This window comes from Cuculus canorus, chromosome 3, assembly GCF_017976375.1.
Source record: "Cuculus canorus isolate bCucCan1 chromosome 3, bCucCan1.pri, whole genome shotgun sequence".
In the NCBI taxonomy this organism is placed as follows: Eukaryota; Metazoa; Chordata; class Aves; order Cuculiformes; family Cuculidae; genus Cuculus; species Cuculus canorus.
Window position 1 is genome coordinate 9,840,223 of NC_071403.1, and position 26,662 is coordinate 9,866,884.

The 26,662-nt window shown below is 40.0% G+C and overlaps 1 protein-coding gene across 1 annotated transcript in view; it reads right to left on the bottom strand.

The window, feature by feature from the left end:
• Positions 1-19,862, bottom strand: part of COL21A1 (collagen type XXI alpha 1 chain) — a 137,790-nt gene extending 117,928 nt beyond the window's left edge. The window contains exons 1-4 of the mRNA XM_054063249.1: positions 19,635-19,862; positions 9,067-9,184; positions 7,247-7,424; positions 4,801-4,869 (exon numbers count right to left, since the gene is read on the bottom strand). The gene's annotated coding sequence lies outside the window, so the exon portion shown is untranslated. The remainder of the gene's footprint in view (positions 1-4,800; positions 4,870-7,246; positions 7,425-9,066; positions 9,185-19,634) is intronic.
• Between the last annotated feature and the right edge of the window lie 6,800 nt (positions 19,863-26,662).

The following is a 26,662-nucleotide window of genomic DNA, read 5'->3' on the forward strand; positions in this document are numbered from 1 at the left end:
AACTAGTCACCTGCTATTTTACAACTGGTTTGACTCCTCTCTTAAGCTGGCAAATCTGCCTTGGGTTACAAACCCAGGCAAGACAAAGTGAGAGCTACTGGTTAAGAGTGATGAACTCAAGGTTCTTGAATCACACGGGAACCTGTACCATGGGAAGGCATCTTGAGATCTTGAATACTGACAATTTCTTTTAACTGTGGTAACACTGGAGTGGGAGAAGGTTTAAGACACATCCTAGTGTAATTTTTTACAAAGCAGCAAGTTCTTCCTAAAGAAAGGAGTGGGAGACCCGAAGCTGGAGCAGAGGGCACTGCAAAGCCTTCAGCTTCAGCAGCAGCGTTCTCCCCCAAAAGGGGTGGAAAGAAAAGGATGAAGAGGCAGGGCTGCCTAGGCCCTCTTCCACTTTGAAAATGCTCTTCTCTAGTTGGTAAGAGGAGGAGGAAAGGAAGGGCACGTAGTTAATTTCGGCTTACATACTGGCACGGAAAGAGAGTAAAAAAGCCTTTCCAATCTATTATCTCATGAGATATGTTGGTTTTTTTCTCTAAATACATCCAGGTCAGGTAGAAAAATCATATAGCGCTGTTACAAAATAGTTTACATAGTGGCTAAATTTATATATCACTCTTGTGTTCTTTATAGTTGAGTAAGATTTTTCTGATCTACTTCTGCCACCCAGTGGATAGTTGATATAAAAACCTCTCCTTAGGTCTTATTTTAAATGATGTCCCAGGAAACACATCCCTGTCTGTGTGTTTCTGAGCAGGTAGCTGACACCATGATCTCAGTGAGCATCTACCAAGCATGAGCTCTCTAGGATGAGTAGATCGAAGGTCTGATTGGCAGAACAGGGAGAATGGGCTCTATAAAGCTGTGCAACCTGGAATATAAATTTGGGGAATTTGGTGTGTTTTTTTTTTTAATCCATAGTAATGGCTTTTGGGTTTTTTTTTTCCCCACCATAGTCCTTTTATTCCTCAGTTTCACATCTATGAAGGACAGATGAACATGTTGCTTTGCCATACAATGTGATGTTGAGTAAAACTAACTCATCTTAACTAACTCATTCTCCCAAGTGACAGGGGACAGGACGAGAGGGAATGGCCTCAAGCTCCACCAGGGGAGGTTCAGGCTGAACATGAGGAAAAAATTTTTCACGGAAAGGGTTATTGGGCACTGGCAGAGGCTGCCCAGGAAGGGGGTGGAGTCACCTTCCCTGGAGGTGTTTAAGGGATGGGTGGATGAGGTGCTGAGAGGCATGGTTTAGGGCTTGTTAGGAATGGTTGGACTTGATGATCCAATGGGTCCTTTCCAATCTAGTGATTCCATGATTCTATGATTTTATGATACGGAGAAGACAGTCCAGCAATAACTGCCTGATGAAAGCCCTTCTGAAGCTAAATGATCTTTTTTCTAACAGCAGCTCAAATATCATCAAACAAGAACATCTAAAGCCACACAGTGAAAGTAATAAAAGATTTAAAACCTGTTCCTATGGTGGCATTATCTATTCCGTACTTTGAGTGATTAAATGAAACAAAGCTTATCATAATAAATACAATTGGGCTTTTCCTAACACTGGAAAATTTTACTCTCCAACATGGAAAATATTCTTATGAAGAACATTTTGCATTAAAGTTGACACTAAATTCATTTCCATCTAAAAAAGCTTCTTAAAACTTACTAAAACTCATATAAATTGGTGGAACAGTACTAGCTGTTGCTTTATCCTCCACCACAAACACCAGATGTAAAAATAAGAAGACATTACAAATGACTCTGAACAACGTCAGGTTCTGAAATCATCACCTAACTCAGCAAATCTTTGTGTGGGTCTGGCCGTAAGAGTTGTTGGCTGAACAATTTAGTGCTTGCAGGACTAGGACTCACAAGCGAGTTTATTATAAGCTTCTAAAGTATTTACTCATTGCACATTCAGAGAGTATGAACTGATGGGCTCACCAAGGGCCCATCTTCCCCTGTAGCTTCCTGCCCATTTGCTCCTAATGCACATAACTCAATCTCCCATCACTTACAGACATGTGTCTCAAGTTTGCCTTGCATTCCCAAGGAGAAAGTTTAGGAATGGTTGTTATTCCCAGCTTTCTCTCTCCCTCAATAGTCTCATTGTAGAGAGGGATGCTAATAAGACCAGAACAGAAAGATATCTGCTAGTGGCTTAAAAGGATTAAATCCTCATTTCCTTTTGTCCAGTAGCTTCAAGTGTATGGTACATCAGGGAAAACCTTAACTCAAGCTGGAAGATAGATCTAAAAAATGTGGTATCTCAGCTATTTCCACAGCAAGAGGTCTGGCAGCCAAAACAGTGACTGAAGTAGTGTCTCAGCTGTATGAACTTAACCCTTACTGAACCCCACGTTCCTGGTTCTCCAGATCCAAATGCCGGGTCCTGCACTTGGGGCACAACAACCCTATGCAGTGCTACAGACTGGGGGAAGAGTGGCTGGAGAGCTGCACGGAGGAGAAGGACCTGGGGGTGCTGGTTGACAGCCGACTGAACATGAGCCAGCAGTGTGCCCAGGTGGACAAGGAGGCCAACGGCATCTTGGCTTGTATCAGAAACAGTGTGACCAGCAGGTCCAGGGAGGTTATTCTGCCTCTGTACTCGGCACTGGTGAGACCGCACCTTGAATACTGTGTTCAGTTCTGGGTCCCTCACCACAAGAAGGATGTTGAGGCTCTGGAGCGTGTCCAGAGAAGAGCAATGAAGTTGGTGAAGGGGCTGGAGAACAAGTCTTATGAGGAGCGGCTGAGAGAGCTGGGGTTGTTTAGCCTGGAGAAGAGGAGGCTGAGGGGAGACCTTATTGCTCTCTACAACTACCTGAAAGGAGGTTGTGAAGAGGAGAGAGCTGGGCTCTTCTCCCAAGTGACAGGGGACAGGACAAGGGGGAATGGCCTGAAGCTCCGCCAGGGGAGGTTCAGGCTGGATATCAGAAAAAAATTCTTCACAGAAGGAGTCATTGGGCACTGGCAGAGGCTTAGGAATGGTTGGACTCGATGATCCAGTGGGTCCTTTCCAACCTGGCGATTCTATGATTCTATGATTCTAAGATCTCATACACCGATATTACACTAACAAGCATGAACCATGTCCTGTTCTGTTGCTACATAGCAGGAGATGTTGGGGAGAACGGAGGAAGTTTGGTGCAGCTTGCAAGCAAGGAATGACATTTTGGTTTCTGGTTGCTTTTGTTCCACACCGGGAACTGGGCTGTGTAGGCTTTCAAAGAACAGAAAGGGCAGCTTTGGTATTCTGTGCTTAAAAAACAGTAAGGAAAAGAAAGAGGGAAAGTCAGAAACTGATAATTCAAATAGTAACAAACTCCAACAGATGAATTCATAATGGAGGTAGAGATAGATTCATCTTTCTGGAGATATAAAAATGTAACATTGAATATGTACGTATTCTTCTGTACATAAGTATTTTCCTTAGAGCTTTAACTGAGAGTAAAAGATTACTTTATAGATGAGCTGGGGGAAAGCAACAATTCTGCACTTTTGTATTTTACCTCCTGCAAAGATCCATAGGAACATATCACAGAAATTTCATCTTATAAACAAGGAAAAGGAGGTAAAAAATTAGTAATAGCTTAACTAAAGCCATAATTTGCTGGATTTTACCTCCTACATGATGATCACGAGTGTTAACAGAGTTTCTGCTTTCCAGTCTCACGTTCTAGACTATAAAGCTTCCCCAAAATACCTCCCTCCCAGCCCCAATACATGCTGTGTTCCTCTCCCAGCTACCCACCCACAGGAGGGGCTGCTGGGGTAAGGGTCCTGTGAGCAGCTTTGCAGCCGTGACCTTTCCGAGGGCTTGCAGGAGGAGCGAGTGGCTCACAGCTGCTACGGAGAACTGAAAAATGAACAGAGCTGAAAACACAAAACTACTCTCTTTCAGGATGCGCGGGCACAAAAGCTGCACCACGTAAGCAGTGAAAATAACTGTTCATATAAGCATATTCTTTTAAAATGCTCCAGCTCAGGGTATTTTTTGCTGTTACTGGAGTGCATCACAGAGAAAATATATTCTTATGGGAAAGTATAGTCCAGCAGACAAATGCAACCAGCCTTGTGAGATGACATTACTGTGAATGTTACTGTACGCCTCTTGCAGAGCTGTCGCCTGGAGTGCTGTCTGGGTCATGAGTAGGGCATGGCAAGCAGCATAAAAGATACAGTCCCATAAAAATAAACACTACAAGCAAGACAGAATATCTTTGTCCTAGGGTTTTATAAAGTAATAGTGCAAATGGTCACCCAATTCCTCTCCAGTATCCCAGGAATAGAAATACAAAGGACAACGTGGGAAGCTCAGAACAAAGAATGCCAAGGTAAATACAGTTAACATAATCTCTTCATATATATTACTTTTATGGCAGTCCTCTGCTAGGGCTTAACTAGGAATAAAAAATCTCTACAGGAAACAGGCTCTGATGAAAAGAAACAATGTCTTTCCTGGAAAAAAAAAAAAAAAAAAAGAGAGGAGAAAAGGCAAAAAATTTTGACTAAAATATGTATGAAAAATGTAGGACAATGTTTGAGGTGGGAAAACTCCAGTTCACTGTAAACTAGATCTATCTCGTGGCTTTAGTAGCAGATCATAATACAAGGCTCTTCTTAGTACATGCGTGTGTACTAAGAATACATTTACATACGTATTCTGATGTTATTTTTACATCTATCATCTTAGACATCATTTTGCAAAGCAAACAAAATTTCTTGTTGTGCAGGTCTTTTAATTCCCTCAACCACCAAAATTCCAAGAACAAACCTTACCTCTTGGGCCTTAAATGCCAACTGGTCCAAAGCCTCTCGCCCCTTCATGTCCATTTTCATCAGGCTCACCTAAAGTTTAATGAGTACAATAATTTTAATGCTTATATTCAAGTGGCATAAAGTTCTTTGCTCATAAACTTTCAAATCAAAATTCACAGAGTAAAATACAATATAAAAAGAACTCTTTCAAAGATAGTCCATATTTCAGTCTCTGTTTTCCAGCATCACCAAAATCACCACATAACCCTTCTGCCTCATACTCTTGAACAATTCTTTTCAACCTAGGTTTGCCCTGTAAAATTCTTAATGTTGCTATAAACCCATTATTTCAGTTTATATTAATTCTTCTTTGTTTAATTCCTATCTGTGACATTGAACAAAATAAATTATGAACAACAGAAATTAGTCCAAATTTTCAATGCAGAAAAAACAAACCAGCTATTTGATTCAGAATAGAGATGCAATAGGAAAAACAAACCAGCTATTTGATTCGGAATAGAGATGCAACTTGTCTTTTTTTATGAACTAGAGTTTTTGAAAATGCCCTCTTTTTTACACAGAGGGGAAACATAAATAACAAATTAATAAATTAATAAACAAATATTGAAAAAGAATCTCAGAGACCTCTAGAACTTTGTAGGGTAACTTCCTAGTGTGGATAGTAATACACGTAAGAGTTGAGGATGTTTCTTTTAGATAACAATCAGGTAAAAACAGAGGCCAAAGCATCTACAGGTGTCTATTTTATTAGGAATAGAGCTTAAGTTGTTACAGCTGAGAGCTAGTGGCATGGACCTAACCATGGCTTATTCTTTTGTGGACAAGATGTTGTCCCCAGTCCCGCAGGCAGCAGTGCTCTGTCACTTCCCGGCATAATTCTGCGTTGGCATGGTTTCTAATTCTTTTATATCTGGGCATAGGTGGCATGAAGACATTAGGGAGGCTGGGAGAGGAATGATTATTCTGCTCACACGTTGAATTTGAAAAGTGAGGCTTGGAAGGTGATACAAGGAGAAACATCTCGCTGTCGGGGTATAAAGCAGACACTGCGCAGCAGCAGTAGGTGGAGAGGGAATGCAAAAAAACAGCTCAAGAAAAACGAAAGGATTGGGAAGGCAAAGACTGTTTAAAGCAAAGAAATATCATAAAATAAAGTAACTCAAAGTTTGTTTAAAAGGGCAAAACCAATAAAATCCATTGAAAAATAACAAAACCCCAGACATTTAACTGCATGGCAAGAAAACTGAGATAACGCTGTATGCTTTCAGTCTGGCACTGTGGTCTACACATACCAAAATGTGTGTTAAGGGGTATGAGAACAAGGAGAGAAGAAGAGTTGAAAGTAACTGATGCTTTCAGTATTATTAAATTACTTGTAATGCAGTTAGGTTGTTAACGTGTTATGTCTCTATGAGGTGCTAACCTAAAATTTGCAAGGTGAAACAAGGTTATTTTTGCCTATTTTCCAAATCTGGCACACAATCTCTTACCATTTCATTCCGCTCTCGAAAGAGAGTTTTGTCTGTCTTTGGAAAGCATCACAAAAAATACCTCATTACTGTGGTATTTAACTCTAGGTTTGGAAAATAAATCTTATTGTTTAGAGTTCATAACACTGTAGGCAGTGGTCAGCAACACAGTAACAAAGATATATGAAGAACATACGTGAAGACATATGAAGGCAAAAAGGAAACAGCCAGGATATTTTTTATGATAATTTTTTTAACTCTCCTTCTTTTAGATTGTGCAAGGTTTTGGCGGCTGCACACTCATGAACGTAACTACTCCAGCAAAAGTTTTGCTCTGTAATTTACTCTTCTGTGGTATTCTCTGCTGTAGGTACTAGAAAATACTAATCAACTGTATATAATGAAATTATGATCCCTCAAACATCCCTCAAAAAAAGGGAAAGGAAAATTGTAGTCAGTCAAAACCTTTTAGATCACTGAGAGATAAATACTCTGGTTATGAGTCAGTTTGCTTTCAAAGCCATTGAAAATACAGATATAACTAAAGCTTTAAAACTGTTGTATATCATTTGGGGTAGTTTTTTAGGAAAAGTTTATTAGATTATTGCTTGCTTGTAATAGAATTAAAATGGATTTATCTTTTACCATAACTTCACTACCTGTTTCTCTAGGATAAAGTAAACATACTAATGGTTTCAAGTGCTGGCTGTGGGCATTTTATTGTGTTTTGCACACTCCTAATTTCTTCCATAGCTAGTTTGTATTTTGTTTTCCCTGCAGAAAAACAAATTCCCCTGGTTCCTATTGAGGGAAATGGAAAACTCACTTCAGCTTTAGTTAGTTCAGTGAGAACAAAAATCAAGTATAATGTTACACCAAAGAAAGTCTCCCTTATACTTCATGTTCCGTGTCACTCAATGCTTCAGCTACATTTAGATTTGTGAAGTGGGCCTATTTCTCTCTCCCATTACACTTACCTCCTTCCCAAGGTATCCAGGCATGTGTGTAGGTCCTGGAGAACCCATCAGCACATTTCTGTAGAGGGGGCAGCTGCTGGCACGTTTCTTCCTCATGCTGTCTGCAAGAGCTGAAGTTTGCTCTAAGAACATTCTTTCACACACTTCTAGTTACATGAGTTTCTGGAAAAGGTAGTCCCTGTAGTTAAAGAAATTTAGAAACATTAAGAAAATAAAGTAGAAGCAGTTCCATCAAAAAATCCCGCTGAAACGCCTCCTAAATTTCCTGTAATTATCTGGTTAAGAATTTTTGGCTCTGCTGTCCTCTTCTAGTATCCAGCTAAGGCTAAAATTATGTTTATATTCCAAATTTTCATCTGTGATTATTTTTAAACATGACTTTTATAAAATTAAGGAAAAAATTTACAAGAAAACATCTGTGATCTTATCGGTTTAGACTCATTTCCTTGTAAAGTCAAATCCAGATTCAGTGAGCCAGAAATCTTTCCTAATGCCTTTTCACTGGCCTGAGAAATAACTTTTCACCACTTATGTTCCCAATCTGATCTTTCTGGTGTGTTTGTTACAATGATTTCCTGCTGTGTTAGCTCAATTTCATATATTTTCTCCTCACCCTAACTATTTCGTATCTTTTATGATATTTTAGGTCAAAAAGAAAAGCGAGTCCCACAAGAGGTCCTTCAGGTGGAGTGGTGGCAGGGAGACCACCACCTTCAGGAGCACTTTTCTCCCTCGGTTAGCCTTGGTATTGTCTTCCCTGTTCTGCTTCATCTATGGCACCTTCAACCTTGTGCAGTCCTTCCTTTGTTTCCTTCCCTAAACAAATAACACGCTTTTAGTAGCACTTTGTAAATTATGGTTTGCCTTAACACCATCTGAACAGTTATTTAGCTCTTACTGGCTTTATTCAATTGTTTTTGCACGGTGCTTATGTTAGATGAATGCGACAGGAGTAGGGAGATAGGAACAAATGGATCAAAAACAATTCTCTACTTAAAGTTCCTTCAATTCCTTTTTCTTCCTTTAAAATAAAATATAAATGTTGAAAATAAAAACTGAACACAGTATTCAAGGGGCAGCCTCACGAGTGCCAAGTATAGGGCGACGATCACTTCCCTGTTCCTGTTGGCCAAAGTTTTTACAGTTATTAGCATCTTTATTGAGATCCAAGCAACCTGTAAATCATCCATCATGATGATGAATGTAGTGGAGGATCAGTGATACTTTACTCACATCTTTTAACTGTACATTACGAAAAATACATTAAATACACGAGGTGACAACAATAACACAGAACAACAGCAAGTATGAAAAGCAAGAAAAAATTATAAACATGAAAACACTTAAAAATATTTTGAGTTTAATTTCATTGAGTTTAATGCATAGCAAACTATCTTGTCGTCTCTTTTAGCAAAAAGACCTAAAAGACAAATTCTCCCTGAAGCTAGACAAAAATTTCTTGCACAGAAAACATTTAGAAACCTCCATAAATGTTAATTTTCTATTAAAAAAAAAATCTATGTTATTTCAATAATTTTCCACTCAAATGATGCATTCTTCTTCTCTGTGATATTTATTATTATAATGATCCTGATGGCTTTTATTCACTATGAATTTTGAAAATAATACATTTTTCTTAGCATCTTAAACCAAGTATCTAGCTCTTAATTGGAAAATCTGATTTCTAAGTGTCATAACATTTTAACTTGTATGATATTTATATATTTATTCCTGTTATTCGGTATATCCTCTTACATGTGATATGTTTATTCCTATTACACATACAGGAAAACAAAATCACAGAATATATGATGACTTACCCAGATTTATTCTTAATTCATAGTTGAGTGGTAGAGATGAACAATTCTTGAGTTCTTGTCCACAGTTATTACATCACAGCATTTCAAAGAACAGATGTGGAGGATTGGCGTTTGTGGACTACAAATTGAATTAAACAGTTGTATTATTCAAAACCAAGAGGTATCATTCGGCTTCGAGCAAAAGACTTACACCTTAAATGAGGGTATTACAGGTGTGTCTACATCGCAAATTCAAGCAAAATAATCCTTTCCACACCTTTTTTGACCCTGATTTTCATCTTATACTTTAAGCTTTGCCTTAGACATTGACAAAAATGCCAGAAGGCAATGCCTACATGTAGGCATTGACAGCCCGGGACAGGAGGTCAGCGCTGACAGCTTGTTAATCACGCAATTACCAGGTTTTCTGGAAGACAGAAACAATAGACATTTTCAAAGCACAGAGAACTGAAGCTCTCTGAACCTCTGTTCATTTCTCATAATTGGAAGGCAAATAATAAAATAAGTTTTCCAGTGATCTACAACCAGGTTCTGCTTGATTCCGACATATATCTGTCCAGCATTGAGGAGTCCGGTGTCCCCTTGACTGGGATAAGGATAAAAGAGCCGAAACCAAATCACAGCGCTGGTGTATATGAACAATTTCTGCTGCACAGAAGCGTTTAACACCCTAACAGAGGTGGGAATGACCAATGGTGAGTGTAGGAGCTCTGTAGGACCTCAGAGCTAATCAGCAGCGCTGACCTGGTTTTTGCATAGACCAGTAAGACCAGTGACAGTGAACACACCCAGCTTTTCCATACTTCAGGGAGCACTGTGCTTGCAGCAGTGTATGGTGTGGGTTGTTTATCAGCAGTAGAAAGCAATCACAGTGGCACTGAAATGTTTGTCCCTAGGAAGGGAGAAGCAAATTAAAAAAAATGTCATCAGTACTGTCTTCTTTATTTTATGAGTGTTTTTTTCTCCTACAACCACATCCATTTACACCTAGAAATTGGGAATGTTTCCAACTAGCTGCTAATTTGTTTTCCATATCTGTTTACCTCTGAAATACATTTCCTCTCTGCTTTAACCCTAATTGACTTATGCTGACTCTACTGTAATAAAAAAAAAAAAAATCAAGGAGGTGTCTAATCCTCAATTTATAGCAAAACTTTATGAGAAACTGTCGCACTGCCTTCTGCCCATGATGTTCTGCATAACCCTGCAGAAAGCAGGAAATGAAAATTATGACAGTTGTATTTCTTAGCTGCTTGATGGCTATGCATGTTAAGCTAAATCCCAAGTCTTACATCCATTTACATTGATTGCAAAAACTGACTGATCTCATTGCATGTAATTAGTAAGAATTTAAACACCAAGCTGCCCCAGGGAGACTTGTAAATCCTGGACTTCCAGGAATTACTGCTGTGCCTTTTGGGCCTGATGCTCCTTGGTCAGGTACCTACTTGGGAATCTCTCTCACTTCTGTGATCACTGGCTACCAAAGGAGGAAAACAATGAAATTTCACTTAAGCACCTTTTGTTGTGTATTTGTTTCAGTGGCTTTGGTAGTCCACCTCACAGTGCCAGCCAGGGTGCAAAAAGAGATAGTACTTCTCTCCACACGTCTCTTTGTTTATCCTAGAGCACAGTGAGCTCTAAGAAGAGCTCTCTCTGAGAGATTTTTCAGAAGCTGGTGGCCACCTCCCCACTTAGGGTGTGCTATTAGCCAAATCCAGAAAAATCTTAGCCAGACAATTAGTTATTCTGCATCTGTTGGCACACATATACACACTAAGATCCACTGAAAAGTCAAATCTAGATTAAAAGAAAAAGCATACACCAATGCACACCTTCTGTGAAAACAAACTGTGCTATTTCAGAAAGAACAATCCCAAATCGATCACCGAATGGAACATCTCCAAGTTACGTCTGTCACTTGCATCATGTTTAAAAAGTCTAAAGAATGTGACCAGCTATTCAAGGAAATGAAGCAACAGGTGACAAGTGCAAGTTAGTTCTTCTTCTAGCTGCTACAGGAGTTGAATCTGTCCAGAGCGTTTGCAGATCTGCTACCCTTTGCCATCAGCAACAAGAAAGGCCTCCCCAGTGCAATGTATAGTGGCAAATTTCATCTTTTGAAGAGTAGGATAAAATTAACCAGGACTCACTTGCATGAGAAGGGTGTATAGCTTTTTTATGACCCTGTTTATGGTCTTGAAAAGCTGAGTCAAAGTAAAGATACTCCTGGACTTTCTATCCATATGAATCAGAGCTTTACTGGGAAGAACTGTTGGTGTTCTGTCACGGAGTTTGTAGACTCAAGGATGAAATGATAGACATGTTCTGATTTGCCTTTCAATTTACATTAGTGACAGAGAATGTTTTGGCTTCTTTTTCTGATCTTTCTCAAGCTGTCAAAACAGGTTTTGCTTAAGAAAACTATTTAATTCATAATCAAATAAGGAAAAGTTGGCTTTGAGAGAAGAACCTCAAAGACTGCACAAAGCTAGGCTTAAACATTGAAATAAGCTGTTTCCAGGCTTCCTTAGAACAGTCTGGGTGACTGTCCTAGTCACCCAGAGCGCTGTGTGCTCATTCCAATTTCTATTTCCATTATTTCGTAAGTAATTTTCACTCATACAGAAAAGAAGATGCTGCCAGTAGGCCAGTGAAGCCTTCTTCCTTTATGTCTTTCTGTTTATGACAGGCAAGAAAGCCTCTTTCCACTGGCACAACCCTGGCCTCAGCCATAGAAAACGATGCTCTTCAGAAAGACAAATAGAGCAGCAAAGCCCTTGTAGCAGTTTTTGTGCTTTGGATGACCACAACTGTATGAAATAGAAGTGTGCCACAGAATCCATAGGAAGGTTTAACTTCCACAGTTGTGACAGCCAGATCCCTGTTTTAAAATCCATCTCCTTGTCCTCCTCTCAGCTTTTCCCAGTCCCACTGCTCTTTGGAAGAAGACAACTTAATGCCAGATTTGCAGAACATGTTAAAACTGTGGATGCCTTATAAACAGAGATAGCAAACAAGGCCGGTCAGCCTTGGTCTTTGGTTGCTAAACTATCTGCAGAATTTGGTGGAGCTGGGTTGTATTCTATTTGTATAGAATATAAAAATTTAAATCAAAATTAAGAATTCATATTTTGATTCTAAAACGTATCCTCAAGGGAGCACTCAGCAAATATGCAACAACGTTAAGCAGGTGAGTGATCGTGCAATACATTACTTAATCTTAACACCTAAACTATTTACTTTTGAAACTACTAACAGCAAGTTTTGAATCGTAAGCAATTCCTAATTCTGTAAAATTTGTGAAACACGTACAGGTTTGGAAAGAGGGGGGGAATATACTGCAATACCAGAAGGAAGCATTGTGATCATCCATCAGGACTTTCTGCCATCAACCACTCAACTTTCTGCAACACGCTCCGACCAACTTCCTACACCAGATTTGGTAAACACAATCAGTGTCATTTAAAAAACTTTTGAAAATGAAGGAAGGGATACTGCATACTTTTTTAGCCTTTTTCTTAGCAGCAAAGGCAACTAATATCTGGAAAAATGGAACAAAGTAAGTAATGCTAATCTGTGATTTAATCACGATTACTTTGAATACTTCTTACCATGGCAAACTACCAGCCCCACTCAAAACTTCATCACGCATCACACATTAATCAGTTAGAGTAATTAAAATTTTAATTAGATACTCAGCATGTGGGGCTATAACAGAAGTAGAAAACAGTCACAGCAGTCCACATGCACTGCATGTTGACTGTTCTAGGAGCAATGTCTTGGAGAAGATAAACACTCAGGCCCCGGTCTTTAACTCCTCACCCCACTGAAAGTGTAATAACCCCTTGCAATGGAGAACTATGCAATTTTGGGGCAGAAACTCTTAGGCAAGCATAGAGACAAGCTGGTAAATCCACTTGGCACAGTATTTTACTGTGTAGATTTAACAGCTCAGGTTCACAGCGGGAAACCATGTTCATACAGAGCTGTCTCCAAGCTAACAGATGCTTTTCCCCACAAAACCAGTCAATCAGCTTGCACACAGCCAACTCACTTGTCACTTTTAATCTCATAATTAACGTGAATGAACTTCAGATATCTCTGCATTGCTCTGTAGCTACATCCACATACTGTGTTCCTTCAGTGCTGTAACATCTTTTGCTTCCACTGTTATAAATAGTTGTCTTATGTTGTCAACTAGAATTAGGCTCGTTAACAGTACACTGGATTTTGAGCTGCCCTATTTATATCTAGAATTTTCCTGACAGAAACACACTTCCATGTGTGTGTGCATGGGTGGGTATGTGTACATCTATGCATATATATATATATATATATGTACATACAAATATATATGCATGAGATACACACGCATGTATGTGTATACTGCTTGCGTGGGTAAACCCAGCATTTCTGGGAAGCATAAACCGGATACTGCAGACAAACTCATGCAGTGCAAATTGGGTGATTTTGACATCCAATACACACAATACGCACAATGCAAAGTGATTCAAGCTCACAGCAGCAGAGATACAGTGATTTTCCAGGAGTTTTGACAAGGTTTCTGGTGTCAAAAAGTCCCCAAAACATGCTTTCTAAAAGTCTTTTAATTCTGACTACACTAAATAAATTGTTGGGAAAAGGAGGATATGTCTAGATGAAATTGGGTATTATTTGCTCTAGTTAGGAGTTATTCCTTGTGTGTGGATTTAACAATACCTACATGAGATGTTAAAATACTCAAAGTATTGCCAGAAGGATGTAATCAAATTGTAGTGTACATTAGTGCTTTGTAGTGAACATTATACATTTTGCTATAAAGTTTTAGACTTTATAGCTTGCAATCCCCAGATTCTCATAAACTCAATTTCTCCTTGATCTCCCTAACAGAGTGAACAACAGCTATAAATATTAGACACAGATGCGTTACCTTTCCCCAGGAATCTACACCAGTAATGTAGCATACTGGCATAGAGAATTCAATGCAGTTCATGTGTCTTTACCTTCCTATAACACTTTATGTATACTTCTCTGGGATTTTCAAATTCACACACGCACAAAATACAACCATGGATGGAATGAGCCAGAAATACACTGCAGTAGTTTTGGGGAAGGAATGAAAAGTACCTCTATATCTAAAGACAGAAAAAGTTTTAGTCGCTCTTTTTCCAGTTCAGAAAAAGAAAAGATAACTCAAAACCCACGAGTAACCAGAAATAGATTTGTGAAAGTCATCAGGAAAAGAGCATTGCCAGAAAGGTGTCATTCTGTAACATCCCACAACACCACCAATTCAGCATTAGCTCAATGAAGAGACAGCTGCCTTTCAAATCATTGGTATCACCACTTGCATACCAAGGCTTTTCCTACCACAGGACTCGGACTTTCAAATTTGTTTCTCAGTTTTGAACCCATAATTAGTGATGCCTACAGCGGCAGGGAGACTTGCTGCAAAACAAATGGTGTTTTATGACCTCTAATCCTTACATATCCCTACCATAATAAACTCTTACTTTCCTTCCATATCTTCTACCAACATTCACATTGTTTGGCACGTGGGGAAAAGCGGCACAAGGTGCAGCTGGTCCAGATCTCTGATGGGACAGACTGGGCATTTGCTGCCAGGCCAGCCTGCCACTGCTGGGCAGAGAGGCTGAGTTCTATTTGTCTTAACCCAAAACAGGGAGCACTAACCCTAAACCCTCTTGTTATTTAGTCATCCCATTTCACAAGGCATTTAAAGACCTTGTTCAGCCTGAGATGAGTCACATTTTGTTGGAATTAGCCAATGAGAAATGGAAAGATGCCAGTGAGAGCTTCATGTAGGAGACAAGTCATAAAATCAACCTTTTCTGCTTTTGCTTTGGGTTGTTCTCTGTTTTCAAGTCTTCCATATACTCCCTAAAGTGGAAAAAGTCATTTGGACTAACAACTTCTTTCAGTTATAACAACTTCATGGCTCTGTTGTAACTGAAGGTGATGACATTATGTTACATATATTTCAACTCTAGACCTTCACAACACAATTAAACTACAGGAGACACACAAAGGTATTGCTGGGAGAATTTATAACAGTCAAAGAGCTGTTGCCCTTTGACAGAGAAACTCATTCTAAACAGAAAGTACTGCAGCATTAATCAGCCTGTCAATTAAATCAGTAGTTTTATTTTACTGATTTCATCTAATTTTCAAAAAAATTATATGACTTCGAGTCATAAGGAAATCATAGAGACTGAGTTTCTTAGCCTAAGGTGTGTTGTATAGTTCTGTAGATTTTAATAGATTTACGCAAAGGAAGCATCAAAGGACGTGGCTTTACATTGTTGGCAAAATAATGTAATTCTCCTCCCTCATGCTTTTATAGTTACCATTTACCAATAAAGTATTCAAATAAAGAGTTTGATGAAAAAGTGACATAGCTCCTTGTAGAGGTACTAATTTGCTCTTTAAAAGTTAATGTAAAAACCCCAAGGAACCAAAGGGGTGTTCCATACCATATGACATCATGCTCAGCATATAAACCTGGGAGAAAAAGAAGGAAGGGAGGATGTTTGGACTGATGGTGTTTGTCTTCCCAAGTAAGCACTACTCATCATGGAGCCCTCATTTTCTGGAGGTGGCTGAACAATTGCCTGCTAATGGGAGGCAGCAAATTAATTCCTTGTTTTGCTTTGCCTGTGTGTGGCTTTTGCTTTACCAATTATCTCAACCCATGACTTTTTTTCCCTTTCACTCTTCTAATTCTCTCCCCCATCCCACCAATGGTGAGTGAGCGAGGGGCTGTGTGATGCTTAGCTGCTTGTTGGGGTTAAGCCACAGCACTAACTCCAGCAGTAATTCCCTCAACAGCCCATATCCAAGATAATGGGTAGAACTGACAAACCAGCATTTCTAGTGCAGGCTACAGCATTTGGCAAGTGTGACATCTAAACATGAGGAAACGTCACATCACAGGAGTGCAAAATGTAATGGCACAACACAGATGAGGTCACATAACAGGGCAGATCCTACCAAGACAGCAATGATTAAAATCTCTCAGCTTCCTCCACGTACTTTTAGTTTTGACAGCTAGGATGATGGCTCACTCAGAGTGACAGCAGAAAGCTTCAGCTTGGGAATTTATTTCCCACTCCTTCCCCCTACCTTGAGAATTTTAAGTGTACGCTACTTTCTGAAAGAATAGTTAAAATCTCAAATCCCACAGCAGCAGTCCTCAACAGACCTTGGCCCTTGCTTCCCCTCCACTGAGAAGAACCAAACAAGTCCTACACAAGGGCTTAGAGCTCAGGTGCATTTCCAGCCCCAGAGGGGAGAGTTGTGGGAAGCCCTTTTTAGTTTGGCTTGGGAACACAACATGCAGGCAATCACAAAATAGTGCTGATTGCCAGATTTTCACTATTAAATGGAGCGGCAAAACCACTCTGTTACTGGAGTCCAGCACAGAGGGAGGAAAGCACCAACAGAAGAATACTTTGTTTTATTATCAAAACTGAAGTGTATGGCTACTATATTTGCAAATCTGTCAGAATGTCTTTTTGACCTTATTAATTGTGTTAAAAGAAAAACGGGATATGGAGGGGAATCAGCAGCACTCCCATGTGGAGATTGAATGTTTCTTATGGACAGCAATTTGTGTTTAAAGGTGACGTGGTGGCCTGGTACTCCACATCCTTGCAATCAGTTGCTGACACACTGGCATAATGGGTTTATAGTGACACCGAGTTCCACACTTCAACGATGCTGGCAGCAAAGATGCACTATTTTCTATGTCCTGACTTCCATCCAAAGGCAAATTTGCTGGCAGATAAGTTTCAGTGACTCTACAGACAGAGGAGGGACAAGAAGTGGAGGGCTGGCAGGACTTTTCTTCATCTGCACGTGGGAAGAAGATTTCCAGGACAAAGCCTGGGCAGGCAGGGAGGAGGCAGAAGAAGTTGGAGAGAAAAACAGCCCCTGGCTGTGTGCCAAGTGCAGGCAGCCAGCTGGGATGTCAACGAGCATCTCCCGGGAACAGGACTTGGTCGTGGCTTTGGTTTTGATTTCACTGTACGAGGAACTGCAAAGCTGCTTTTTCTCAGAGTGCATTAGAAAGGCTGTAAAGTCTTATGGTAGAGCTGCCTCTTGGCAGACACTGCACGTGCAACTGCATAAATGTTATGGGGCTCCTGTAGTGGCCACATCAAGTAGAACCTCTTTGGTTACTGCTGGCTGGGCACCCTGTGCACCCCTTGGGAGGTGACCTAAACAGCACCAGCCTGGCTTGCAGGCATCACAGCTCTGATCTGTTCCCAGTTAATGACCCCCTTGTGAACTCCCCTCCACAGGCATGAGGTTTAACAAGACCAAATGCCGGGTCCTGCACTTGGGGCACAACAACCCTGTGCAGTGCTACAGACTGGGGGAAGAGTGGCTGGAGAGCTGCACGGAGGAGAGGGGCCTGGGGGTAATGGTTGACAGCCGACTGAACATGAGCCAGCAGTGTGCCCAGGTGGCCAAGAAGGCCAATGTCATCTTGGCTTGTATCAGAAATGGGGTCACCAGCAGGTCCAGGGAGGTGATTCTCCCTCTGTACTCGGCACTGGTGAGATGGCACCTTGAGTACTGTGTTCAGTTCTGGGCCTTTCACCACAAGAAGGATGTTGAGGCTCTGGAGCGTGTCCAGAGAAGAGCAATGAAGCTGGTGAGGGGGCCGGAGAACAAGTCTTACGAGGAGCAGCTGAGAGAGCTGGGGTTGTTTAGCCTGGAGAAGAGGAGGCTGAGGGGAGACCTTGTTACTCTCTACAACTACCTGAAAGGAGGTTGTGGAGAGGAGAGAGCTGGCCTCTTCTCCCAAGTGACAGGGGACAGGGCAAGAGGGAATGGTCTGAAGCTCCGCCAGGGGAGGTTCAGGTTGGATATCAGAAAAAAATTCTTCACAGAAAGAGTCATCGGGTACTGGAACAGGCTGCCCAGGGAGGGGGTCGAGTCGCCTTCCCTGGAGGTGTTTAAGGAACGGGTGGATGAAGTGCTGAGGGACATGGTTTAGGGAGTGTTAGGAATGGTTGGACTCGATGATCCAGTGGGTCCTTTCCAACCTGGTGATTCTGTGATCAGCCTTTCCTTTTGACTAAAACCATCTTAGTTTCCAAATGCTCTTGCCCCATATGCTAAGTGGAGCCTAAAGCTTGCTCTTTCTATCTATAATCTCATTTCAGCTGTGCAGTCGATAAAGACGCTGCATGTTCTTAGGCAATACAGACAATTAGAGGGAACTGCAAGCTATTATTAAGTAATCATCAGTGAAAGCAACCATGAGAGGAAGCCCATAGTGCCAGGAAGAGAATGCAGACTGACTGTATCGGGAAGCTCCGGGCAGTCTTCCAAGCAGGTTTTATCTGCATTACAGTGTTTTTCAAGTTATTTTAAGACTATCTGAGAGACACATAAAATAAATACTTTTAACTATGCACAGTACAACACTAAATAGTACACAAACACATGAGTGAAGCAAACCCACAGAGGAAAACCTTAACCTCGTTCTGCTCCTGGACACAGCTCGTCACCACGCAAGCACACAGCAAGTGCTGTGTCCATCAGCCTAGGGAGGACTCTGTTTCCACATGGTCTCAGACACAGCCCTGCTGGTTTCCTTCATTCCTACATTCCATCCAGCCGCACACACACACAAGATTTCAGGTCCTGTGGAGAAGCTGAAGAGTCTTCTAATCAAATACCGACTAGGAGAAAATTACATCTCTGCTGAATTTGGTTTTTTTTCACCAATAAATTAGTTTTCTTTTGCAAATATTCATTGCCTGCAGCGTTATCAGGAACTTTACTCTTTGTATTAAAAGTATACTACTTAATTTTCATCTAACCGGTTTCTCTCCTTAATTTCTTCCAGTTAGGATCTACAAAAATATATTGAAATTAATACAGTGAACTCCTTCACGAGTGCTGGGCTTGGATAGTAGCCACAACACTGCATTTACGTAGGGGAAGGGTGCCACCACTACACAGAGTTGTGTGAATTGTCAGGGAAAAGCACACAAGCATGAAGATCCCCCCTCTGGCTGAGCCGTGTGATCATCACTGGAGGGCGGTGTTGGCTCGATAACGCTGTTCCAATCCTTTGGTAAGAAAAACGTTAACTTGTAAATAACTTTTCAGAGAGATAACTACATAGTAAGAGAGAAAAACAAGTTTGCCACAATTAAAAGCTCAATTATTCTGCCTCTAAAACCTAGGGTTTTTTTTTTTTCTATAAGATCAATAAATAGGGGAGGGAGGAGTCTGCCTTAAGCATGTCAAAAATTCCTAGTAAAAGGGAAAAGCGTAAATGTTAAGACTGCTTTTGGCAGACTTGAGAACAGAAACGAAAGGTACTGACTGTAATCAAAAAGAAAGTGTGCCTTAAGAGTTTACACAAGGAGAAATTCACATCAGGGATGACAGAAAATCACATTGGTAAAAAGCCTATTTAGTTAAGAAGATGGATAAACTCTCAGAAAAATAACGCACTAATGAGTGCCACTGGTCAGCATCACACACCGTCAGGTACCAGGAGGAAGCAAAGAGTGACCAACCTGGCTGAGACGCTCACCAAAGCAGAAGACTCATCAGCTGATGGTTTAAGTGGCAAAATATAATACAGTCTTGCCTGCAAGTGTTCCTCTCCTCATTCATTGGGATAGAACAGAACTTTCAAAAATCAAGCAATAATTTTGCTTTAATTTCTCTCTTGCTTAATGCTGTCTTGTGCTGAGAACCATCAAAGCTTTCCTTGCTTTCTTGACAGGCCTGAGCATGAACGTTCAATCTGGTGTAGTATAAAAGAGACCCAGAGACTGCCTGTCTGTCAGTGTACAAACGCCGGCATGGCCTTTGCTGTCAGACTTGCTGACTTGCCATAAATCCCACCCAAGCCATGGACTGCCTTTCACAACGTCAAAGGCTGCAATGATGGACTACTAGGAACTTTGGGTAAGCCACACAGTAAGAAAAAGGCCTCCTAGAGTCTGGCTGCTGACAAATACAGAAAAGATCTCTTCAATGAATCACATTTCTAATGGTTTTCACAAAACTATTTTAATGGCCCGGTGATGCAGCAGAGATACCCACATCAAGAGATGCTGAAAAATACATTTTGAGATCAGTATTTAAAGGATTTGGCTGCATGAGGCCTCCTGATACTAATTAACCACGTGTCTGGGGATTTCAAAGAAGAAAAGGTCGCTATCTGTATTTTTATCTGGGGCAAACTTCTGCCAAAGAGGCCAGGGCCACTGTTCCTGGGGGTTGTGCAGCATTCAGCCTTGCTCCACCAGCTGTGCAGCAGAGCAGGCTGAAACTACCACGAGCAGGTTGTCCATGCACCTGATCCTTTGAGGTGTATTGCCTTCTAGCACAACCAAAGGGAATTCTCTAGAGGTGCTTTTATGTGTGTTGATTGCAATTAACACAATGGGTTTTTGTTTAGCTGTGTCTTATCTCCTGAAAAAAACACAGAGAGCTTAATTTATAGCTTGTGTAGAGTTTTTCCTGTGCTGTGTGGTAGGATTTCTATGGTGGGCTACAGTTCCTGAGTCAGATTCTTCAGCTTTACTTGTCTCGTTTGATTCAGACAATCTGAATCACTGAAGAAGCTCAAACACTGCAATTTGGAAATATTTATATTATTTTCATTTGTCTGATATGGACCCACAGAAGTTCACACTTGGTAGAATTTTCTGCCCATCTGTTTGACTACAGTGGTGGAGTTGCTCCTTGGGTGTAGTAGTTTACCTAGAAATGCTGGCCTTGTGGACATTGCCAATGGAAACTGTCATTGTCGTGGTTATTTCCTGGTCTAGATTTTAAAATCATCAGGTTTGGCAACTCAAAGGAGTGAAGATATTGCCTTTCTTTCCAAGAAGGTCTGTATGCCAAAAGCATGCACAGCCATGGTTCTGGCAGGTTCCCAGAGGGGTGTTGGCTGCCCCTGAGGAAGCCAAACAAAGACAAAATTTTGGACTTGCTTCCTCATCATCTACTAAAACTGAAAGTTTATGATAGTTTGGACTGGAGAACACACACAGCTCCCCTCAACTCCTGAATCTGCACCTAAATAAATCACTTGATTTCTCTTTTAAGAAAGCCCAATGTGATTTTTATCATTTTCCGTGTTTTGGCTACCTGGTGCAGTCTGCAGTAAATGCACTTTCAAACCAACAGACTAGTTGGAAGGTATGAGACATTTCCTTCCCTGGCTCTAACAATGACTTCTTGCCCTGGGAAAAAAATACCTGCTTTTCACAATTGCTTATTTAGAAATAAAAAGGAGTGTTTTGTCAGGAAATGTATTTCTTTTCCAGCTACGTGAAACACAATTACATCCACTTGTTTAATTTATGTGTAGGCTTCAATTTTGTAGTGCCTCGATGCTTGCAGACTTCAGAGGGAGACAGCACTGGATTAGCTTTAGAAATCTTGAAGCTCAGCACAGAGCTCCATATGAGTGTTTCCATACCGCTACCCAACATGTTATACCAACTAAAGGAGATTTACAATTTCAGAATACATTGGAAGACCCACTCATAGACGTAGAAACAAATTTGGTGGGTAAAATAGCACAGTCTTTGGATGCAGAGCACATTCTTTCTGTTCATTTTCACAAGACAGAGAATTATTTTAAGTTTAATGTTAAATTGCATCCCAAATGAAGGTGCAGTTCAGGAGGTCTCCTAATTCTGTGTATACACAAATGAAATAAATGGACATAAATATGTATGTATCTTAAAAAGGAGGGGATGACACATTCTAACAAAAGAGGTCATTAATTTCATGAGCGATAAGGTAATTTATCTTAAAAAAAGAAACACAAACAAAAAAAAAAAAACAATGCCAAAACAACAAAAAAACACCAAATGTGTTGTACTTTAATACTATTAATAGAATTTGTTGGACTATTTCCATTTTAGAATGTAATGGATAAACTATGAAGAAAAAGCATGGTTACTTCTTTTTTTTTCTTCATCATAACATGTTTGTGTAACAAAGGAAAATATTTCCATCCAACTCCAAATTTATCATCTATGGGGAGAAAAGTGTAAGAGAGAGCCTTTAATGTTTCCATACTTGTAGCACTGATTAAATTTAGGCACAAAGAAGTACTGAACAGTATCACCAGGAGAACCAAAACCACCTGAAATTGTGTTGTATGCATGGTAAGATATATTTATGTATGTAACTATGAATTAAACATTTAATAGCTAATTCTGATCACTATTGATAGTCCTCTACTAACAATCTCTTAAGCAATAGTCTTACAGTGATTTTTTATAGAAAAAGTACTTGTACGAACATAAAAAACAAGTTGATAACCTTACAGGTGTTCTTATTTAATATGCTCAGAATCTCTCTCTAAAGATGCACTAACTCTACACTGAACAAAAATGTATAAGTGCTAGGAATATAAATATCTCTTCACTATATAAATTCATGGCCTATAAATATACGCTGCAATTCTTTTAAAAATCAGTTTGAGGAGTCATCCACAATAAGAAAGCAGCAAGTAGCATCTTCCATAAATAAATTAATAAAATACTCCTTACATTTGTTGAAAAACAGTAGAATAGTATTAATATTCCAGATGCACAACACGCAAGGAGTACAATTTAACCCTCTTTTGCCAAGAAGTGACATCGAATATTGAATGTGCCACTTAGAGTTTACTGTGAAAGTCTGCTCTAAGTATTCAGCTTTCTGCTTTTCTACAGAATCTCACTAGATGATTAATGTAGCTATTTAATTTTTTTCACACCGTGTTGATATTTTTCTCTTTTCTGTTTCCTGAAGATGATTAGCTAGACATGGATCATGTTTTCTACACGGAAAGATATGGTATTAAAGCAGATTTACTTACGTTTCCCACGTTTCCCACCCAGCCCTAAGGCTACTGTTGCTAGGAGGAGTTTGGCTTTTAACCTCATTTTAAAAAGATAAGGCTCAAAATTACTCACGGCAAACAAGTCTCAATTTGTTCAATTGTTACCTGCCCTGCAAACTTCTGCTGCCTTTAGGACAGCAGGGAAGTAGTGACCAGCCCCCTGGTGAAAACATGTAGAGGTCAATGAGTTTCTCACTGATCAGACGATTTCTATTCCTCCTAGTCCTTATCACAGTTAATGACCATCTGCATCTACCCATCGACAAACTCCGTGTCGTGTTTGCGGTGGTGAGATCCTCACCACAGAGGGTGAGCGTATGTATATATGTACACAACATCTGTGTGTGCATGTAGCTCTTGGAGAGAGAAAGAATGACTGATCAATATGTTCCAGGAATAGCTTCCAAAGACTCCCTGGAGACAACACACAGACGGATCTCTCTCCTGACACTGAGGCCTTTTTGGAGTGATTCCAGCTGGGTGACAAACTCTGCATTTGAGCCCAGCTGTACCCTGCTTAGCATCAAGCCTGCAATTGCCGGGTTTTGCAGCAGCCAACCTACATTATCATCTTCCCCATCAGCCTGTCTTTGGCCATAAACAGAAAAAAGGCAGAGGAGTAAAGAGATCTGCATGTACTGACATACACAAATGCTTATTGAAACAAGAATAACAGCATTAATATGCCATTAGCGTGTTGCAGCAACAATGATACTATGCATTTGGAGCGTAGTACTTTAAATACTGATTTTCAAATAAATACCAACACATAGAAATCACTTCCTAAAATAAAGATCAAAGAACTTCTCAAATGCCAGCTTTCAAAACCTTGCTTAAAATGTTCTATTAGTATACCAAATTACTTTTATATCTCTGTATATTTAATATAGGGAAATGTTTATTATATTGCTTCATAGCTATTAAAAAAAAATCTTTGTTAAAGTATGTGTATATTTACATTAGAAGACAGCCTTCGCATTTCGTACTTGATACCTTGGGGAAAAAATGCTTTTAACATTCCTAAAATACAACATTAAAAAAAAAAAAAAAAGATCTTATATGAACTGCAGTTTAGTGAGTTGATCCTTTTTGTTTTCCAATTATTCTGAATAGAATCACACATTGTTATAAAACAAAGGGAGAAAAATCAAATGTAAAAATTTCTTTAACTCAGTTAACCGTATGTTGTGCTTTCACAGCAGCCGGGAAGAACAATCGTCTGGGATGGACACCCTAGGATGGGTAACACTTTTGCAGTAAGGGAAAGGAACATTAGGAATAGAAGCAAGGAAAAGCAGACCTTTGACATGCGAGAAGCAAAGCTGCTGTGGGAAGTACAAAAACCTGTGAGCATACGTGGCACACACAGGCAAGGAGAAGGAAATATGCAAAAGCTACAGATGAAAACAGATCCATAAGGATGTGTCCCACCAAATGCCTTTTTCAGGCCCCCATTACTTTTGGGCACCTTTTCACTCTCCACCGCAGTGCCTACAAACTCTGCCTCTCGCAGCAGAGTGGGATTCCTAGGTCCTTGCTTCTCTTGGAAGGTCCCTTCCTCGATGGAGTCACCTGGAAAACCTCACCAAGACTAAAAGCTATGTCTGGACTGTTCTCCTCCCATCTGTCCAAGAGCTTTCAAATAGGTGATGCCTTACTGGCAGGGCAGATATTGTTAAAAGTTAAGCACTGCTCAGCCATCCTTGAGGGTCCAGATTTCTCGGTTACTGAGCCTTCCTTAGAAGATTTTTCCTTTCTCTGTTTTACCTGAGGGTGGGTTTGTAACATTTCAGCACATCTCTTACAGTCCAGCAGCCATGGTTATCTCTTGAACTAAACATCAAACAATACTTTTCCAGCAGCTACTTATATCTACTACAGGATTTTTGTATTTGTTCATTACAGAACACTAGAGTTGCTAAAAATCCTAATTCCCTCTACTACAACAGATTTTTTTGCTGATAATTAGGAATCATAAGGAAACGCTTCTTTATTATTCTCCTTATTTCAGGCAATTCTATTCATACAAGTAAGATTCTGCTAGACCCTGTGAGACACTATGTTGTAACAAGGTGCAATATTTTACAAGGACCTGGTAGATACAAAAGAAATATAACAACTGTGGATAGAATGGATTTTAGAGGTTTTATCCAACTGATGCTCCTTGACTCTTAGAGCTACCACACAGAAAAAGAAGCGATCAATCTCATAGCTGAGCAGTGCATCAGTAACTGTTTATTTATTTCTCCTTCTCACACCACCTTAAGGAGACTCCAGGGTGATGTTCTCCTTAGGCTGCTCTGGAGCTTGAGGACCAAGGAATGGGAAACTCCATGGCTGACACTGGAATGAACCCCAAATGAGCCAGTTGTGTCCTTTTGTGGTGTCACAGCCAACCCACCAAATTATCCATGAAAAGATACACTAAGACTGGATGGTGGCCAGTGATCCAAAACATCAGTTTTGAGTGCTCCCTGGGTTATATTTTGTCTGGCTGTGTAACTAGTAGCAGCACTATGGGACCAAGTAATTCTCACTGGTACCTGGGTGTATCTTCTCACTCAACACTGGAAGTTCCAGGGAATACACACGGTAGCAATTACTGTCATCTTCCATCAAGACTTAAAATGCAGAAAAATTCCTTTTAATCTGTACTATTTCTTCCAGGTAGACCAGATATTTCAGCATGTCATGACCAAGTCTCTGCTTTCTATAGCAGCTGCACACTTCTCCTGTATGAAGCAATAGCGTTTGACCATATCGTTTATAAGAAGAAGCTTCCCACTTGCATCCACAGCAGAAATTTCCCTCCTACCCAAGGAAAATCTAGTGTTAATGACCTTCTATCATATACCACTTCCATAAAAACATAAAAACATTAGAGAAAACAGAGAATTATTATGTCTAAAAACTTAAATGCACACTGAGACTCCTGATTTAAGAGCTTGAATAGAGTGCTTGCCTACATATTATGACCTTGGCATTTGCACAACCACAACGTAACTTTCATTCATTTCTTGATTTAAAACATTGCAATGATATTTTTTCCAGAGTGGTGTATTCATTTATAGGCTTGAGGACTGTTATTTCATCTCCTGTTGCTCTTTAGTGACAAAACAGAGATTTCTTCTATTCATCTTAAAATAATCAGGAAAGAAAATGATCTTTAAATTATCAGCTTCAGTCTGCATGTCTAAACTTGCAGGAGTGAGTGCACGCATTTTCAATAGATTTCTTAGTATCTCAAGGAGAAATCCTTGCAAAAAAAATAGCAGTAGCAAAAGTTAATATTTGGAGAAGCAGCGAAATAAAATCTGAATCAGGAGAGTAGCAGCATGCCTATCAACTGAGACAAAAATAAACCCATCATGGTAGCCATTAAGCAGCCTTCAAATTAAGACCTCATCTGATACCTGCTCTGTTGTAACCCTTCCAGCTACAATACTCAGACAGCAACTGCAAATTACATGAACATTTGAAAAAAATGTGGGCCATCTGCACACAAATAGCTACCACCAAGTTTCAGGCTCTTCAGGCTTTGATTATCATGTGGTTTGGTTTTATTGCCTGTTAAGAATCGCGCCTAGTTTCTTGGACTGAAAACAAACAGATTAGTGTTTCTCATTTTTGCTTCCACTTCCTCTGTTTTATACTAAAATGTCAGAGCAAAATCAGTGGTGAAAATAT